Source organism: Orcinus orca, chromosome 17 (assembly GCF_937001465.1).
Source record: "Orcinus orca chromosome 17, mOrcOrc1.1, whole genome shotgun sequence".
In the NCBI taxonomy this organism is placed as follows: domain Eukaryota; kingdom Metazoa; phylum Chordata; class Mammalia; order Artiodactyla; family Delphinidae; genus Orcinus; species Orcinus orca.
The window spans coordinates 5,361,884-5,381,692 of record NC_064575.1 but is presented as its reverse complement, the minus strand read 5'-3'; positions in this window follow the sequence as shown (position 1 = coordinate 5,381,692).

Here is a 19,809-nt window from a genome sequence, read left to right as displayed (position 1 = left end):
TACCAAACATAACTTTTATTCAGAGTTTGCTACTTGCCGGGCACTGCTTGAATGGCTTGGTTCTCTCACTTAATCCTCACATGAGTTAGACCAATGCTTTTCAAACTTCAGGAGGCAGAGAAATCACCCGGGGACCTTGTGAAAATGCAAGTTCCAAATCAACAGCTCAGGGTGGAGCCTGAAAGGCAGAGACATCTCTAAGGAGCTCCCCGGTGGTGATAGTATTCAAGGACCAGTCCTTGGACAGTGGTGTTTGGACTATGGTTCTCACATAGAGCTGCACGTTAGATTCTCCTGGAGAGGGGGAGAGTGACACCTGCTGGTCCCTGGGTCTCACCCGAAACGAGGAACCGGGATTGCGGGAAAGGGAGCCTGGGCCTCTGTACTCTTTCAAGTCCCGAACACGATCTGCACATGCATCTAGGAGTGAGAACCACTGCTTCCGAAGTAGGAACTTCCCCGTTTCAAGTGAGAAATCTGAAGCTTCTAGATGGTCAGTGGACTGCCTGAGGTCACGGGGCTGGAAAGTGGTAGGCCTGGGACTCAAATCTGGACAGTTAGCTGTCGGATCTGTACTCATGCCCATTCACTGATGCGTTCTCTTTACATTCTGTAATACGAGAGCATCAGGTTTTTAATCAGAAAATAATTCTACGATGATAGGTAGTATCATCATCTTTGACTCCAGTTAGTTTGTTGTATTTTTATATTTGTTAGTTAGTTTGTTGCATTTTTATATTTGGGTGACAAAACCTGTTGGGATTCTAATACAGTCAGGGTTGTAATAATTCGCCATCTCCCTCAACTTCGAACAAAGAAAGAAATGTTTCCATCAAAGGCACATGGGCTTTTAGCTCCTTTTGTGAAATGAGGGAGGGAGACCCAAGGGTGGCAGCAGGTTGAGGAGGAAAAGATGAGTTCCAGGGAGATTTCTTTTTTTAAGCAACATCCTGTTTTGTCTTAATTATTTTTACAGGAAACTGCAGATTATTTTACTGGCTAATCACACTTAAAGAAAAAACAAAACAGTTTTCTTGTAAATCTACTGATGTGTAGGCAAATCTTAGGAGACAACAAGTAAAGATAAGTAAGTTGATCCAACTGTGTACAACCATTGTGCCCAGCATGGGAGAACTTCCACTGCCTTCAAACATTTCCATTTCAGCATCACAAAGAAACAAATACCACACAACATGTTTTCCTTTTTTTCCCTAAATCCCCTAAGAGAATCAATATGTGTGGTTTAGATCAGCCATTTTCATCTCATGATGTGTTCTAAGAGAAACAAATTTCTATAACAGAAGCATAAAGAAATCTCTTCCAGATAAAATTTGATGTCAGTTGAGACTTTTAAAATATGAAAACCTAAGAATGGAAGGTTTTAATTTCAAAATGAGGTACCTCACTCACAAAGTAATAAGAAAATAAATCTCAGAATCAAAAAAATAATGTTTTCTAAAGATTCTCTTTTGTTAGTCCCAGGGTCACCTCTATCCGCCTCTAATGGGGACAGAATGAAACTTCATGTGCGCCGCCCAGTTAGTGTTCTTTTGAGATCTGATTTGCATGAAACTCTAACGCAGCCAACATTTCCAGCTGGTACAGAGAGATGCTCTTCTAAAACCCAAGATGCATCCCCCAAACTTAACTTTAGCAGTGCAGTTATGGTCTGAATAATGAGATCCTGTTTCAGATGTCAAGGTGACATTTTAAATCTTATAAAGTATACATATATATCTACTTTAAAACTTTTAAAATATAAATATAAATATATATAAAATACATATATTTATTGGCTTTCATTTAGCCAGGCATGGGTTGTCCAAAAATATTATCCTCACAGAAATGCAATCTTCTATCTTCCCCTTTGATTACTATTGTTAGAGAGCAATGGCATAGCAAGAAATAGTAGGTCCTGTTTGCAACTCGACTACTGCCTTCTTTCTAATTCTATCTTCTAACAAGCTGAAATAAATTGAAGGAAACATTGAGGTAAGAGTTACAGACAAAAATTCTATCTTCCAGCAACAGCAGCGACCACTAAAGAGGTAATGACCGCAAAGGATTGCTTTGGAATGTCAGCAGATAACCCAATTAGAGAAGGAATGAAGACACACTCAGAAAAGACACACAGGCATGCTGGAAAGTCCCCTGTATTTGTAATCATTTTTCGACAACCTAACAGATTAGTACATATTTTGACCTTCCAAAGACGATAGACAATTCCTGTTCTGGCCAAAAAGCAGCCCCATTGCTCCAAGGTGCTCCCTCATACAAGTTAAAAGCCCTGGTCATAATACAATAGGCATAGGATGTCTCTGAAAGGTAGAAAGACAGAAGTGGGGCTACCTAGGGACACTTGGACTTGAGGAACAATATAAGGACATGCTTTGTTTCCTTATTGTTCTCCATGCATCCTACCAGGGCACTGCAGGACCTCCAGCCCAGAATTACCCACGGTACAGACAAAAAAGCTCCAAGGAAGCTCCTCACATGGCCTCTCTCTCTATACACTCACGCAGAGGAAAAGCATGCTTCCAAACTACAATATGCAAAAAGGGGAAATATTTACCCACAACTTACGTTTTTTAAGTTGTAGTTTTCATGCCAGTTTTCAAAGGATGTTCTCAAGACCGATTTTGTAGAACTGCATAGTCATAGAAACAGTGCAAACTTTTGATCTTACTCCTAAGAGAAATGTTTTTTAAAAAGGTGATGTTACCTCTCTCTGGTCAGGGATGGGGACGCTCAGACATTCTGTGACAAACACATGCCCCAGACCCCCTTCTGACCCCAAAGTCGCCCAAGCTTCTTGCTAACAGGTGGCTGCTTGTAACATCCAGCTGCGGAAATAGCTCCTTGATAGCCCAACAGCTTTTGCTGAAGTTTTAGCTGCTGGAAACAGTGTTCAGGGTGATTCTCAAGCATCATGAAAACTCGTTTCACTACCTGGATTGTGCTTCCAGGTGCTCCAGTTGCCAGATAAACAAGAAGAGAGCATGAAGAAGGGAAGAACACCGCGGCACCCGCAGGAAAGCCACGTGGAAGCTTTGTGGCTCTGTGGCCTTCCCCCCTTCCTGAAGAAATAAAAACTGATTAAAGTTTTTCTGAATAAGGCTTCAATGAAAAAGCTTTTCAACCATCATGTTCTCCTATTCATTCATTCATCGAGCACTGAACGTTCCGTGTGCTCAAGGCACTCTGCACTCTGTAGAGAAATGAGAAGCAAATACTCTGTCCTCAAATAAATTCCAGTCTACTACAAGATAAACCAATTAAAAGATATAAATGGAGGAAAAGCTATGTTCAATAAACTCACCGTGGGCTTCCCTGGTGGCGCAGTGGTTGAGAGTCCGCCTGCCGATGCAGGGGACGCGGGTTTGTGCCCCGGTCCGGGAAGATCCCACATGCCGCGGAGCGGCTGGGCCCGTGAGCCATGGCCGCTGAGCCTGCGCGTCCGGAGCCTGCGCTCCGCAACGGGAGAGGCCACAACAGTGAGAGGCCCGCGCACAGCAAAAAAAATAAATTAAAAAAAAATAAACTCACCATGCAGTGAGAGGAGGAGGCATTAGGGAAATGTCCGGGCTGAGACTTGTCCTTTGAAGAACAAGCTGGAATTAACCAGATGAAGAGGGTTGTTCCAGGCGCAAGGACGGGAATGTGCCTGAAAGCTTTTCAGCGCGACAGAAGAGTGGTATGACATGGGCCTTTGAAAGTGAGCAGAGACCAGACGATGGGAGCCTTGACTGTCCTGGTAACAGTTTTAAATTTTATCCTGAAATAATGAGACACTATTGAAGAATTTCAAGAAGGGGTAACTGAGTAAATGTCACAGATGTGATTAGTTCCGGAAAAGGCACGGCTTAGCATATTGCTTGTTGGCTAATCTGGAGTTAATTAGGAGGAGAGGAAGCCCTCCAGGGCAGTGGTTTCCCAAACTTGTCTGCACTCTGGAATCTCCTGGGAGAATCTGAAAATATACCGATGCATCTCAACCCCAGGGCTGCACTCTGGCCTGAGCTTTAGAACTTTTACAAGATTCTCAAGTGATTCTACTGCGCCAGCAAGTTTAGGGACCGTTGCCTAGAGAGACATGTAGAATTAGGAGAGAAAAGAGATGGGGAGAGAGTCACACTAAAAGCATTGGCAGAGAAAGAGTAGACTGCAAAGGAGAATGAGGGAACAGTAGGGGGAAGGAAAACTAGAAAAGAGCAGTTTCCTGGAAGAAGGAGAAGAGAGAGGCAGCATGGAAGGTCAATCAACTAGAGTATCAGGATGGACAAATGACCACTGGGTTTGGCCTCTAGAAGGACTTAGGTGGCCTTGTAAGAGTAGTTCTAACATGTTGGGCTCTAGATTCTGGTGGGTTCTAGAACGAATGGAAAATGAGAGGGTGAAGATCATTTTCAACAAACGTGCTACAAAGGAAGAACTAGAGGCTTAGTTTATCAAGAGACTTCTGCAGTAGAGGGAAGATGGGTCTTCTCTCCCCCAACATTACGAGTGTCCTTCCAGGTTAGTAATAACTTATATCTTCTCTAGTCATCCTTCACCCTCTACCCAAATGATCCCCATAAAACCTCACTCTACAAGTCTGTTAAACAAATGTTTCTTCTTCATAGCACCTACCTGTGCTGACACATTGAAACATTTCTTCTATTAGTACTTCATCCTTAGCTCTGCCTTCCTTTGGGGAAACTTAAGCACTCTGGTTGGAGAAAGAGGTTAGGATTTGGCATGTAGGAATGGAAATCAACTTGTGTGTGCTTTTATTGTTAGAGGAGCTCTCTGTTGCCTTGGAAACCACAGTCTATGTGGAAGGAGCGGTGTATTTTGTGGGTGAATGACAGAGCAGTCAGGTATGCTCTGTGTAAACGTTGTGCATCTGTGTGAAGAAGCCTTGGCGAAGCTTTGCAGGCAGTAGGACCACAACTGGGTTTTGGTATGTCACATGTCTGCTAAAGTATATTTCCAAAATGCTTCTTGGGTGGAGTAAATATTACAAGAAACATAACTTTGTGAGTTTTCCTTTGACTCCATGCCTCACAGAAAGTACAGCCAAACGAAAGAAAATGGTCCAGAGCCTTAGCCACGTACCGGCATACCTCAGAGATATTGTGGGTTCGGTTCCAGACCACCTCAATAAAGTGAATATTGCAATAAAGCAAGTCATACGAAATATTTGGTTTCCCAGTGCATATAAAAGTTATGTTTACACCATACTGTAGTCTATTGAGTGTGCAGTAGCATTACGTCTAAAAAGACAATGTGCATATCTTAACTTAAAAATACTTTCTTGCTGAAAAAAGGTGGGGGGGGATGGAAAAGGGGAAGAAGCTAAACAAGGATGTGGTTTCAGGTAAACTCCCAGACTCAGCTTGATCCCACAGAGGAACTCGGTGTAAATGATGCTTCAGAGTCTGTACTGACCAAGGCAAAGGCTTTTGTATCCTGGCACCAGTCGGACGTTAGTTAACGGCTGTCCAGAGCATGTAAACTTTCAGGCACCTCCTTCCCTACCATGTCCTGAAAAGAGTTGTGGATTCTGTGTTAGCAGGAAAAATGTACGGAATTGAAGAGCAGGCAGGAATGGTCAAAGAGGTCCAGGGAATCTGGGCAAAGAACTGACAGAGTCTTCTTCACCCATCAGAGAGTGGAGGGAATTGAAATTCCCAGATGTTCCTGTTTGCTCGAAATTCCACACTGCTGCTCCACTAAAATACTTTGTCTTGTTATCCATCCACTGTTGTCCACTCGATCAATCTGCCCCGTCCATGTCCCAAGATATTTTCTAATTTCCTTTGATTTCTCCTTTGACCCATTGGCTGTTCAATACTATGTTGTTAGTTGTCACACATTTGTAAATTTTTCAGTTTTCATTCTGCTTTTGATTTCTAGTTTCATTCCATTGTTGTTGGAAAAGATACTTGGCATGATTTCAATCTTCTAAAATTTGTTAAGACTTGTTTTGTGACCTAACATGGAATATATCTTGGAGAATATTCTGTGTACCCTTGAAAAAAATGCGTATTCTGCTGCTGTCGGGTGGAAGGTTCTATATATATATGTTAGGTCCATTGATCTATACTGTTGTTCAAGTCTGCTGCTTCTGTACTGATTTCTGTCTGAAAGTTCTATCTGTTATTGATAGTGAGGTACTGAAGTCTCCTACTATTTCTGTATTGCTGTCTATTTCTCCCTTCGGTTCTATCAATGTTTGCTTTATATTTATATTGAGGTGTTTTGATGTCGGGTGCATGTATATTTATAATTGTTATATCTTCCTGATGAATTGAGACTTTAATCATCATATAATGTTCTTTTTTGTCTCTTGTGACAGTTTTTGATTTAAAGTACTTCCTTCTCCATGGATAAGCTGGGAGCTTGGATTTTCTCCTACCTGCTTGCTTTGCACTGAATGGTGTGGGGAAAAGGGGTTGGGGGCACTTCTCATACTGATTGAATTAAGAACTTCCAAATAGTCATGTTTTGTTACTTAAAAGTGTTCTTTAAAAACTCAGTACTATATGATAATCTTCGCACCTCTTCAACTGAAAATGGGACCTTTCCTAGTCTGTAGATATCCTTGAAGAAATGTGATTAATGCTTGATTTCTTCTCAAATGCATTGTTGTTCTATGAAGGGTGTCAATCTCTGTGTATGCTGCAAGGCTGAAAACTCACTTTCAGGTGGTTAAGTGTTAGACTAATGTCTTTCAATGGCTCTCAGTGAAGGCATGTAAAAATTTACGTGTGTATCTCTGTTTGGGGGGGGGGTGTGGAATTTCTTAGTTGTTCTGATCACCAGGGAATGTTACTGGCATTCAGTGGGTAAGATTCATGTATGGACAATGAAAAAAAGCTTCTCCTTCCAAATACCACCAGCCTACCCCTTGATACCTACGTGCCATAACCTCTCGTTAACAGAGCTCTTCATAGAGGCAGTCCAGCTAGCATATGATGACAGCAAAGAGTAGAGGCAAGGTGCAAATAAGGAGCATGGGTTTTGAAATCAGGGATTTAAACAGAAGCTTTATTTTCTCACTATGATGTGTAACTTGGGCCGAGTCTCTCATCTTCCCTAAATCTCCATTCCTTTAAATGTAATGGGGACAGCAATACATAGCTAACAGAACTGGGCTGAAGAGTAAATGATGTTATACATAAGACATGTGGTAGGTACTTGAAACAGTACATGCTTTTCTCCCCCTTTTTTTTCCTGGTAAAATCAGCCTTGAGTCGTTTTTCCATAAGCTTCTTATCTTGCCCACTTCTCTAAGAATATGAGAACAGCCCCATTGAGAAGTACTTCAGGTACTTATTTGCTTGAACACAAAGTGTATTTAGTCTCCTCGTTTCTCTCCTTTCTGCTGGAAAACTAATAGTCATTTATTATTGAGAAAAGTAGAAAGCTTTTAGGTCAGATGTACAGAAAGTAGAGTGAAAAGGGAAATCATAGCTATGATTTGGGTAGAAAGAGAAGAGCCATGATGCAAGAAGAAAGCTACACACTTGAGTGTCTGTAGCATAGCTCTGCCCAATAAATGAGGCTCATCGTGCTGCTTCCTGAGTGATCAAGAAGAACATCCAGTTATAACCTGTACACTATGTTTAACAAGTGCAAAGAACTGTGTGGAAAAAAAGTTAATGTATCATATGTTTTTTAATGAATTTTTGTTATTTAAAGTGCTAAGTATCAGTTAATCTGGAGAGTCACCTATGTAAATTAACACGTGTCTCAATAGGAATAGATCAAAGCAGGATTTTATATGCTATTTATTTAGCATTAAAACAAAAAAAAGCCAACAAAATCAGGAAACTTGTGCATTGCTTCTGTGGTCAGTAGATCTATATGATGCATCCACATGGCAAAAGCTAGCATTGAATGACAAAAGTCCGAAACATCGCAGTTTTAAATCCAGTTAAACCAAATACAAAGAAAAAACAAAGATGACTGCTAATCCTGAGGATAAAGAAATTACAAATGTGAATAAAAGAATCTGAACATGACCCTGTCTCTCTCACAAAGCAAAGATCAAATGCAAAAAACTCCGTAAGACTTCAGTTGGTAGTTCAGAAGAACTGGCTGACCATCGAAGTTTAACCCAGAAAAATATGAAGGACTATTTTTCCCAGATATAAAGAATACTTCAGGAGTATTTCCAAACGCTTTTCCAGCATAAAAGGAAGAAATTATCCCAACAAACTAAAGTCCAGGCCAGATGGCCTCACCGATAAATTCCAGCAAACATTTAAAGAAGAATTAATGCTAAGGCTTCTCAAGCAATGCCAAAAAATATGAGGGGATACACCCCGACTCATTCTATGAGGCCAGTGTTAGCCTAATGCCAAAGCCAGAAGACACCACAAGAAAATAATACCATAGATCGAGCTCCCTTACAGATATTGATGTGAAAATTCTCAACAAATTACTAGCAAACTAAATCCAACAGCATGTTAAAGGGATTATATGCCATGACTAAGTGGGGTTTATCCCAGGAATGCAAAGATAAGAATATCAATCTATATAATATACTGCATTAATAGAATAAAGAAACAGACCAAGTGATCATATCAATTGACACAGAAAAAGCATTTGAATATTTAACAAACACCCCTTCATGATAAAAACACCCAGAAAACTGGGAATGGAGGAAACTTTTTCAACATGATAAAAAGGCATTAATTAAATACCCACAACTAACATTGTACTCAATTGTGAAAGTCTGAAAACTTTTCCTCTAAGATCAAGAAAAAGACAAAGGGCTTCCCTGGTGGCGCAACGGTTGAGAGTCCGCCTGCCGATGCAGGGGACGCGGGTTGGTGCCCCGGTCCGGGAAGATCCCACATGCCGCGGAGCGGCTGGGCCCGTGAGCCATGGCCGCTGGGCCTGCGCGTCCGGAGCCTGTGCTCCGCAGCGGGAGAGGCCATAACAGTGAGAGGCCCGCGTACCACACACACAAAAAAAAGACAAAGATGCCCAGTTTCATCACTGCTATTCAACATTGTGCTGAAAGTTCTATTCAGACCAATTATTAGGCAAGAAAAATCAATAAAAGGTATCAAAATTGGAAGAGAATAAATAAAACTATCTCTATTCACAGAAGACATCATATATATAGGAAATCTAGGGAATTCATAGAAAAAATTACTCAAGATAATAAATTCAGCAAAATTGTACACGACAAGATCTACACACAAAGATCAGCTGTGTTTCTTTACACCAGCAATGGGCAATCTAAAAAGTATATTAATAAAACTGTTCTATTTACAATAGCATCCAAAAGAATAAAGTTCCTAGGTATGCATTTAACTAAGAAGGTGAAAGACTGATACACCGAAAACTACAGAACATTGCTGAAAAAAATTAAACAAAGACTTAAATAAAATGGAAAGACAGCCATGCTTATGGACTGGAAAACTTAATATTGTTAAGATGGCAGTAATACCCAAACTGATTTAAAGATTCACTGCATTCTTTATCAAAATTCTAATGGTCTTTTTTGCAGATATGGAAAAGCTGATCTTCAAATTCATAGGGACTTGCAAGGGGCTCTGAATAGTCAAAACAATGCTGGAAAAGAAAAACAAATTTGGAGGACTCACACCTCCCAGTTTCAACACTTACTACAAAGCTACAGTCATCAAGGAGGTAATAATAGACATATAGATCAATGGAATGGAATTGAGAGTCCAGAAATAAATCCAGACGTCTATAGTCAATTGATAATTGACAAGAGTGTCAAAACTATTCAAAGGGGGAAAAATAGTCTTTTGAATGAATGGTGTTGAGACAACTGCGTATTTACATGCAAAAGAATGAATGCCTACCTTGCACCATATACAAAAATTAACTTAAAAGGAGTCAGTGACTTAAATATAAGGGGTAAGGCCATAAAACTCTTAGAAGAAAACATAGAAGTAAATCTTTATGACTGTAGATTTGGTAGTGGATTCTTAGACATGCTACCAAAAACGCAAACAGGAAAAGAAAAAGCATTAAATTGTACTTCATCAAAATGTAACATTTTTGTGCATCAAAAGACATAATCTAGAAAGTGAAAAGGCAACCTACAGAATGGGAAAAATATCTGTAAATTATGTATCTAAAAAGTCTAATGACCAGACTATATAAGGAACTCTTACAACTCAAGAACAAAAAGACCAAACAATTTAAAAATGGGCAAATCATTTGAAGAGACATTTCTCCAGGGAAGATATACAAATGAACAACAAACACATGAAAAGTTGCTCAATATCATTAGTCATTAGGAAAATGCGAATCAAAACAACAATGAGACACCACTTCATACCCACTAAGATGGCTATTTTTTTAACCAGAAAATAACAAGTATGGCGAAGATGTGAAGAATTTGGAACTCTCGTACATCAATGGTAGAAAAATAAACTGGTTCACCTGCTGTGGAAAATAATTTGGCCATTCCTCAAAAGATTAAACATAGAATTACCATATGACCCAGTTATTCCACTCTTAGGTATAGATCTACAAGAAATGAAAGCAGGTACTCACACAAATACATGTACATGCATGTTCATAGAAGCACTGTAACTATAGCCAAATGTCCATCAACAGATGAGCAAATAAACAAATTGCGGCATATGCACACGGTGGAATATTATTCGGCCATAAAAAGGGATGAATTACTGATATATGCTACAACATGAGTGAACCTCAAAAACATTATGCTTAGTGAAAGGAGCCAGTCTCAAAGCTCACAGATGACATGACTCCATTTATATGAAACACCCCAAATCAGCAAATCCATTGAGACAGGAAGCACATTAGTGGTTTTGGGGCACTGGGGAGAGGGGTAGTGGGGAGTTAACAGGTATGGGTTTTCCTTTGGGGGTGATTAAAAAGTTTTGGATTTAGATAGAAGTCCCGGTTGCACAGCATTGTGAATATACTAAATACTGTTGAATTGCTCACTTTAAAAATGGTCAGTTTTATGTGAATTTCACCTCATTTAAAAAAAACAAGGAATTATGCTTGTATTTCGTTATTGTAACAACGCAGCATAACCCCATATGGGCTAAAGAAATGCAGAAGGAAACGTTCCCTAACTTTAGTACTAGTTTTAATCCAAGAGTTCCAGACCTAAAATCTTAGTTCTGGAAAGAATTGTAACATCTGTTTACCAGCCCACCCACCTGCCGCTCCAATCCCTGCTGCTGGATCTTCCACTTGGTTCCCTCAGCCCCTGCTTAGACCCTGGCAGAGGCTCACACCCCTGAGGCAGACAATTCCTTTTTTGAATAGTTCTATTAGAAAGTTCCGTCATGTAATCAGCTGAAATAGGCCTCCCTGTGTGACAAATAGAAGAAATAATGAACTTCATATCAAGATAGAAGTGGGGTCAGCCTTGCAACCTCCTGGGATGGCTCTGATGATACATTTTACAAGAATTCCAACTGTGTCTGTTATTCAAAAGCAAGTTCACATTCAGAAGTAATCACTCTGATTTCCCTTCTTTGTCAGAGTTCAAACAGACTGCAGACATTCAGATCAACCCACCCAGTGATGCCATATGTGATAATTAATTTCTTTTTAAGTTTTAATTCTCAACAGTTGCTCTGAGAATTCTGACTTGGAAACCCATTCGAGGCATCACCTTTGACCAGAGATGAGACTGGAAAAACAGAGGCATGAGCCCTCAGTACAGAATTATGATGTGATCTGTGACGTTAAGAGAGCCAGTATACCAGGTAAAACGGTAGCGATGAAATTGACCACAAGACCTATGCCAACACTGACATTTGCACTCGTGCAAACACACACGCATGCCCTCTGTTAAATGCTGTACACATGCTATTTCACTTAATTCTCTCAACAATCCCGTGAGATAGGTAATATAGTACTCCCATTTTACAGATGGGGAAATTGAGGTAGAGTTAGGGTTAGGAATTTACTCAAGGTCACACACTTAGTAAATAGTGAACTGCGTGTGACACAGCTTAGAAGTGAAGCTCTTTACCACTGTGATTTTCTGCCTGGAGATGGAAAATCCTAGTCTAGGTGTTGCCATGAACTGTTTGCTTTCAGTACAATCATTTGATTTGTCTCTTTCTGCCTCTCTTCCCCCACTCCCTTCTCTCCTCCTCCCCCTCTACTTCTCCTTCTTCTCTCTTTTTCTCTAAAACAATAGAATTGCACTAGATTGTATGTTTGGTGCACTTTTCTCTTGTTTTCACAGAACTGTGAACCTACACTATGAATAGTTCAGTACAACAAGTAATAGGTACGGGGCAAGTGTCCCTGAGATTATTCTTGAAGATCTTCTCTCTCGGGGTGAAAACCACTTATTTAAACTGAACTCAAAATGGTTTACTGGTTTCACAGACAGAGAAATGTAAAATTTCAGAAGACTTGAGCCGGCTTTGACTTTCGCTGATAAATGATTCATTTACTTCCCAATATGAGGGCAAAAGAGGTAAGTAAATTGCCTGGAAACAATACACTCACGTTATTTTGGAAGGTCCGTGTTTTAAATGAATCTTAAATACGTTCTGTTATTGACGTTGTCAGCTTTCAGCGGCTGTTACTGAATATTTTTGCCCCTTTGGCACAATTGTCCATCATGCAAAATGAGCGCCACCCGATCAGAGCTCCAGGGGAGGGGCTGCGTCTTCCATTTCTCTTTCACATCGAATAACCACCATTATCATCTAATACCTAGAGAGATGAGCCTTAAAATAAACATCCTTCCAGATTCCTCCATAAACTATAATTATATTTCAAAATGAAAAATCACATTTCCCATTTTGAAATATAATTGCCTTTGCTAAGATGTGAATAAATGATCAAAATACAGCTGTTTCTAAAAGCTTGTAAATGTCTTTTCATGCTTTTCTGTAGCTGCACTTTTTTTTCCATGTAACACAATTTTCAGTCACTTATCTTTAATGTCCACAATCACCTCGCATTGACACAGACATAAATTCATCTGATTATTTGCAAGTAGAAAAGACAAATCTGTTCCACAGAGTTCCTTTGCAACAAATATGGCTGATAGCAGTGCATCAAAAAATCTGCAAGCATGGTTAAAACTATAAAAATAAATTCCTAATAATATTTTAAAGCAAAAGCACTAGATGAATTGTCTGTAACTGTCGAGTGAGGGTGGACACTGGAAGAGAAATTGTGTCTATCTAGCAAATGCAGAGGACCAAAGGAGATAATTCCAGACTTTTAAACATCACCTTCAAATTGTCATTGAGGCATTTCCAAATGCTTAATTATGTACAGTGTTGTACAAAGAATCAAGCCAGAAATCACATACAGCTGCTAGAACATGATAGGTGTGAATAGCTGGGTAAAGGTCTAATCACAGAGGCACTAGGAAGACATTTTTGTCTCTTCAGAATAATACGGTACTCTTATAAAGACACGGAAGCAGCTATTGCTTATGCAATGTAATAAAAAGTTATTTCAATATTTATTGAAAGAATGATAGACCAAATGTATCAAAAAACCCAATTTCCTCATTCTCAAATGGAGTAAAAATTGCAATCCTATAAGGCTGTTTTGAAATTCGAATTAGACAATAGTTGCTTTTAAAATATTTTGTAAATTATAACATGCCACAACAAATGGAGGGTAATGCAATTGTTGAGATACTAGATTACACACAATTTTATAATTCATGTTATATTAGGTGTGAAGCGATCGATCAAAACTTCAAGGCAGTATTATTAGTATTTACATTCAAAGCCAAGCTGGTGAACACACTTAAGATTCACTTACAGTTCCCCCCCAAGCAAGAAGCGATCATTCCTGGCAAATGGGCTTTAAGGGGCCTCCCTTCCTGCCATCCCCTGTGTAGTCATGATGCTGGTTCCGAGTTGGCAAAGACAGTTATGTGATTCCGCTTAGAAAATTCCAAGGTTCTACCTCTTACACTTGCTCTCATATCAACCTGTGAGAGATGGGAAAGAGATTATTACTTACAATATACAGATGGGTAAGCTGTGGCTGAGAACTGTTGGGAAATGTGCTCAAGACTGCATCACAGTCAGTGTGAAGTGGGAAGAATCCAAGGGCTCCCTGTGAGTCCTTTTAACTCACCCAGACACCCTCCAACCTTCCTGGTTCTCCAACACCTGCAAGTCCTGCTTTAGAACTTCATTCCTTTAATATAAAGCTTTGGTTCCCATGCAATCAGATTGGAAGGGATATTATTAATGATTATTAGTAGTTTCACCTTCGTCTAAGTAAATTTCAATTATTTTCTTGTGATCATTTTTGAAAGCAAAGAAAAAGAAGAGGCAACAAAAGTAATGAGAGATGTGGTTCGGAGGAGAAACTTGAGACTCACCCAGGCTCAGCTGGGCAAATATTGGAGTGAGATATTACAGACACTGTCAGACCTGGTTCCATAGACACGTGCATCTAAATAGAGACACAGTGAGGTAGATGCATACATTCAGGACACACAAATGGGAAACAAATTGAAACCAAGATACCAGAGACAGTATGAATTGCACATCAGATATGTGTTGATATAAATGGAACAGGGGATGAAATTCATACATGATACCACTGGATGGGGTGTAAAAAAAGTCATGGTCATATTAAGCAGAGAACATGGAGTTAATAGATCCTGGATAGCTCCCTGCAATTTCAAAAACTGTTTAATATTCAGAGATGGCTCACTCTGCTTTGGCAGTTATTCAAAGACTTTAGCAATTTTGATAGCCAAGTAAGATACTTCAGGTGAAAGACAAGTATCAATGAGGATAGAGATATATCAGATTGGAAAAATGGGATTCGAGAAATCTGAGACATCAGTAATAATGCTGAAATCAACTTTGATCAGGGCAAGAGAAAGGCATGAAAAAGAAAATGTTAACTGCATCTACACAATTCAGTAGAATTTACAATCTGTGCTGCATGAATGGATAATGATGTCCAAAAAGTTATAGACTTTAGGGCTTATTTGGTATAGCAATAGCCTCCTGTAACTAACAGAGATAATCATCCCAAACCCCCAACTATATTTACATTAGTTTGTTTAAATTATCATAAACATTAACACATCAAGTTGTAGAAACTTTCACTGAAAACTCAAAGAGCCAGGTATAAGGATGCGTTACTGTGCGTGCAAGGCCACGAATGATCCCCAAGCCAGACCCATTTGTCCATATCTCCCCTCCTCATATACTCCACACCCCTGAAAAACCAGACTCTGCTTTCACGGACAATCCTGTTCCACTGCCTATAATACCCTTTCCCACCTCCACTGAATGCCTATAAAGATGATATTCATCCTTTCCCTGTCCCTGTTCCTCATCTAAGAAAACTTAGATGATGCTTCTTCTGCAAAATGATTGTTGTAGCCACGTCAGTAATTGATAGCCCTTTCAATGTTATTCCTAATCCATATGCCTGTTTTAATGGAAACAAATGTCTTTTTAGGATTAAAGAAAAAAGCGTGTGTTTAACGTAGGGTCAAAGATGAAAAGATTTAATTGGTAATTGGTGATCATCCCCTATAATCTCTTGGGAGAAAGATTCCTGCAAGTTTAGGTGGGCTTCCCCTCCCAATTTAAGTGGCCAAGACTAGAGGTAGTGATTTTTCTGCCTTCTAGACCAAGGTTGACTGCACAGTGTGTATTTTCTGGACCAGGAGGCTTGAACTCCATCCTATAGTTTATTGTTCCTCTATCCTCTTTATTTCCTATAATCTGAAGTTAAGTCCAAAGGCTATTTACACTTGATAAAACAATCTTGGTAAGAATGTGTCATAAATGATGTTGGATAGTCCATACTGAGTCATCTTTAGATATATACCTTTATGCAGACCCACTACTATTAAGGCTAAATTATATCACTGTACTGAAGTGGTGACCACCAGAGAGATCCACGGTAAAGGTAAGTTTCTCCTTTGCAATTATCAAAAAATCTGTGGTGTAATGTGCTGGCCACCTTGCCAACATCCTCTCCTCCATAACCATCACTAATTGTCTTAACATCTTTTATCGATTCTTGTCTGAGCTGGTTAATTTATTGGGGGTTTTGCAAAACGATAATAGTATATGCATTTCCTTCCTTATGAATTCAAAAAGTCCTACATTTATTAGCTCACACTCTTTTATTAAGAAGAGCTTTTGTTCATCTCCTAGGATTGAACTACTTTGTAGTTTAGCTTTCATAAAGTTGGGGTGCGTCTTATAATCCATTGCATGATTGCCATTAACTAAATAGCAAAAGGTAATACACTTTTGTGAAAATGTTCTGTTGATAAGTTCTGGTAATAACAAGAAAGTTTCCACATCAAAATATTTCAGATTCTAAGAAATACAGCTATCCAATTGAGATGGACAAACCCTGACCAAATATAGAAAAGTATTTCAGTTAATTTATTGAAAGCAACTGAAATGTCAAGGCGCTTAGAAAATTGTATATATTAACTTTAGTGACACTAATCTGAGGTCTATTGGACCTTAATAAGCACAATAAATATAATAATAAAATCCAGCCTCAAACATGTAAGAGTGGCTACTATCAAAAAGACAAGAGGTAAGAGCTGGTAAAGATGTGGAGAAAGGGAAACCCTTGTTAACTGTTTATGGGAATGTAAATTGATGTAGCCACTATGGGAAGCAGTATTTTTTTTCCCACAAAAAAATTGATAGAATTAACATAAAATCAAGCAATTCTACTTCTGGGCATATATCCAAAAGAAATGATATCACTATCTCAAAACGATATCTGCACTTCCATGTTTATTGTAGTATTATTTACAATAGCCCACGTGGCAGGGTACAGGGTACAGGGTGCAGACAGAGGGCCCCTGACTCCTGTGTTCTGGGCCTGGATTCTTTAGGGCACATTGGGCTGTGTTGTGTTTTATTGGGGATAATCATAGAAATGACTGAGCACTTGTTATGGACCAAGCTCTGGGTCTTGCCAACGCTGCCTCATTTAACTCCTAAAAACCACATTAGGAAGTAGTATATTAGTTTTCAATTGCTTCCATAATAAATTACCAAAATTTTATTGGCTTTAAACAATATGTATTATTTGTCCTGCAGGTCTGTAAGTCAGAAGTCCTGGATGGCTCTCATTGAGCTATAATCAAGGTGTCTGCAGGCCTGCACTCCCTTCTGGGAGCTCTTGGGGAGAATCTGTTTCCTTGTCCATTTAAGTCGTTGGCAGAATTTCAGCTCCTTGCTGTGGGAGGACCAAGGTCCTGCGTCCCTGCTGGGTGTCAGCAGAGGGCCGTTCCCAACTTCCCTAGGTAGCTTGCAATCCCTGCCTAGTGGTACCTCCCTCCTTCTTCAAAGCCAGCCACAGCGGGTTGAGTCCTTCTCATGATTCAAATCTCTCCTGTCTCTTTGTCCAACCTCACATCTCTCAGACTGACTCTTCTGCCTTCCCTTTCCAAGTTTAAAGGTCCATGTGATTACATTCGAGCTATTCAGATAATCCAGGATAAAATTTCTATTTCATCTGAATCATTTGCTGTGCAGCAGAAATTAACACAACATTGTAAATCAACTATACTTCTATAAAAAAAAGGTCAGTTGATTGGCAAACTTAATTCCATCCACAGCCTCAACTCCCCTTTTCCATGTTGTGTAACATAGTTGCAGGCCTAACACCAGGCAGTAAAAGTCATGAGGAGCAAACTCCTGCCTATGACAAGTAGGTATTAATGTCTCCAACTCACAAAAGAGAGAATCTGGAAGAAGTGGAAGAAAATCTAGGAATATCGTTCTTGGACCTGCATTTCCCTAGATCAATGCACCATATAGTGAAACTCTAGTTAGAGGGGAAAAAGTAATGAAATCTTATAGACCTAAAATTATAAATAATCATATTGCAATGATGTATGCCTTGGCCTCAGGTCGTTAGTACATTTGTCTGATTATGGCGACAGCAAAGGGTGACCCAGCTGGAGACAACTAATATGATTACACATTAGCCACAGAAAATGTGACTGCCGTGCCACCCCTCTGGGACAGGACACACAGCCAGAACCCTCTCTCTTTGCTTGCGCTGACTTTGCTGTATCGGTCAGGACCTGCACGTGAGAAGCAGAGAAGCGTGACTCAGCTACAACGAACCTACTAGACACCAGTACATAATCCATTTCTCTTAACCTCTGAGAGCACGCTCTGATGCCTGCCGGGCTGGGGGGATAGCAGGGTGCACTCCAGTGTGCTGGAGACAATGACAAAGGCAAGCTTGGGGTTTAGCCTGGAAGTGGTCAAGTGTGTGTCACGAGGCACAAGTAACAGATCTTAAGAAATGCATTCGCTCTTGGAACCCTTGTGCCCTGCTGGTGGGAATGGGAAATAGCTCAGCTGTTATGGAGAACAGTATGGAGGTTCCTCAAAAACTTAAAACCAGAATTTCCCTATAACCCAGCAATCCTACTTCTGGATATTTATGCAAGAGAAATAAAAGCAGGATCTCAAAGAGATATTTTCACACAAATGTTCATTGCAGCACTGTTCACAATAGCCAAGAGGCGGAGGCAACCCCTTGTCCACCAGTGGATGAATGAATAAAGAATATGTGGTCTATACGTACAATGGGACGTTATTCAGCCCTAAAAAGGAGGGAAATTCTGGCATACGCTACAACATGGATGAAATTTAAGGACGTTATACCGAAATAATCCAGTCACAAAGGACAAACTACATTGTTCCACTTTCACTTCATGAAGTGTTATAAAAACAGAAAGTAGGGCTTCCCTGGTGGTGCAGTGGTTGAGAATCTGCCTGCCGATGCAGGGGACACGTGTTCGAGCCCTGGTCTGGGAGGATCCCACATGCCGCGGAGCAACTGGCCCCGTGAGCCACAACTACTGAGCCTGCGCGTCCGGAGCCTGTGCTCCGCAGCAAGAGAGGCCGCGATAGTGAGAGACCCACGCGCCGCGACGAAGAGGGGCCCCCGCTCGCCGCAACTAGAGAAAGCCCTCGCACAGAAACGAAGACCCAACGCAGCCATAAATAAATAAATAAATAAATAAATAAATAAATAAATAAATAAAACTTAAAACAGAAAGTAGAACAGTGGTCTACAGGGACTATAGGGGAAGACAGAAATGGGGGTTGCTGTCCAATCGGCGTAGAGTTTCAGTTTTGTAAGATAAAAAGGAGTTTTAGAGATCAGCTGCACAAAAACATGAATCTAGTCAACACTACTGAACCATACACCTACAAACAGTTAAGATGGTTAATTTTATGTTGTGTATTTTTTACCACAATGAAAAAAAGAGAGAGAGAAACGCGTTGGCGCTTAATTATGCCAATTCAGTTTGCTTCCCCATACTTCACTGAAACTGCCTCATGGTTCCACAAAAGAATGACAGCTGCTCCACTTAGCAAATCTAGTGTTCTCTGTTATGAATATAAAGTTCTAGAACATAAGCTCCTCATGAATATTCCCCTCAGCACCATGTCCATCCACAAAAGAAGGATTTAAGAAAGAAATAAAGGTTTGCTTTCTTTAGAAAGTCAAAGCAGGTGTGTCTGAAATACACAGGGACCAGGACAGATTTACCTAAGAGGAGTCTGAGGTCACTCTGAGTTTTCAGGCCTGAATGACTTTAAAAAGTAATATTCTTAGTTGCAATAGCAAGAAGAACTAGTCTAGAAGACAAAACACCAATTAATTTTCTTCTTTCTCAAGGTAATATTCTAGCCCTCAACTTAAGACTGAATATAGAAGATCTGATTTCATCCAGATGTTCTGCTCATACTGACAACTTAAACAGACTTAGCTGAACTACTGCCTCTGCTTTTCCTGAACAAGACATAGTACTTAGGTGAAGGTTAA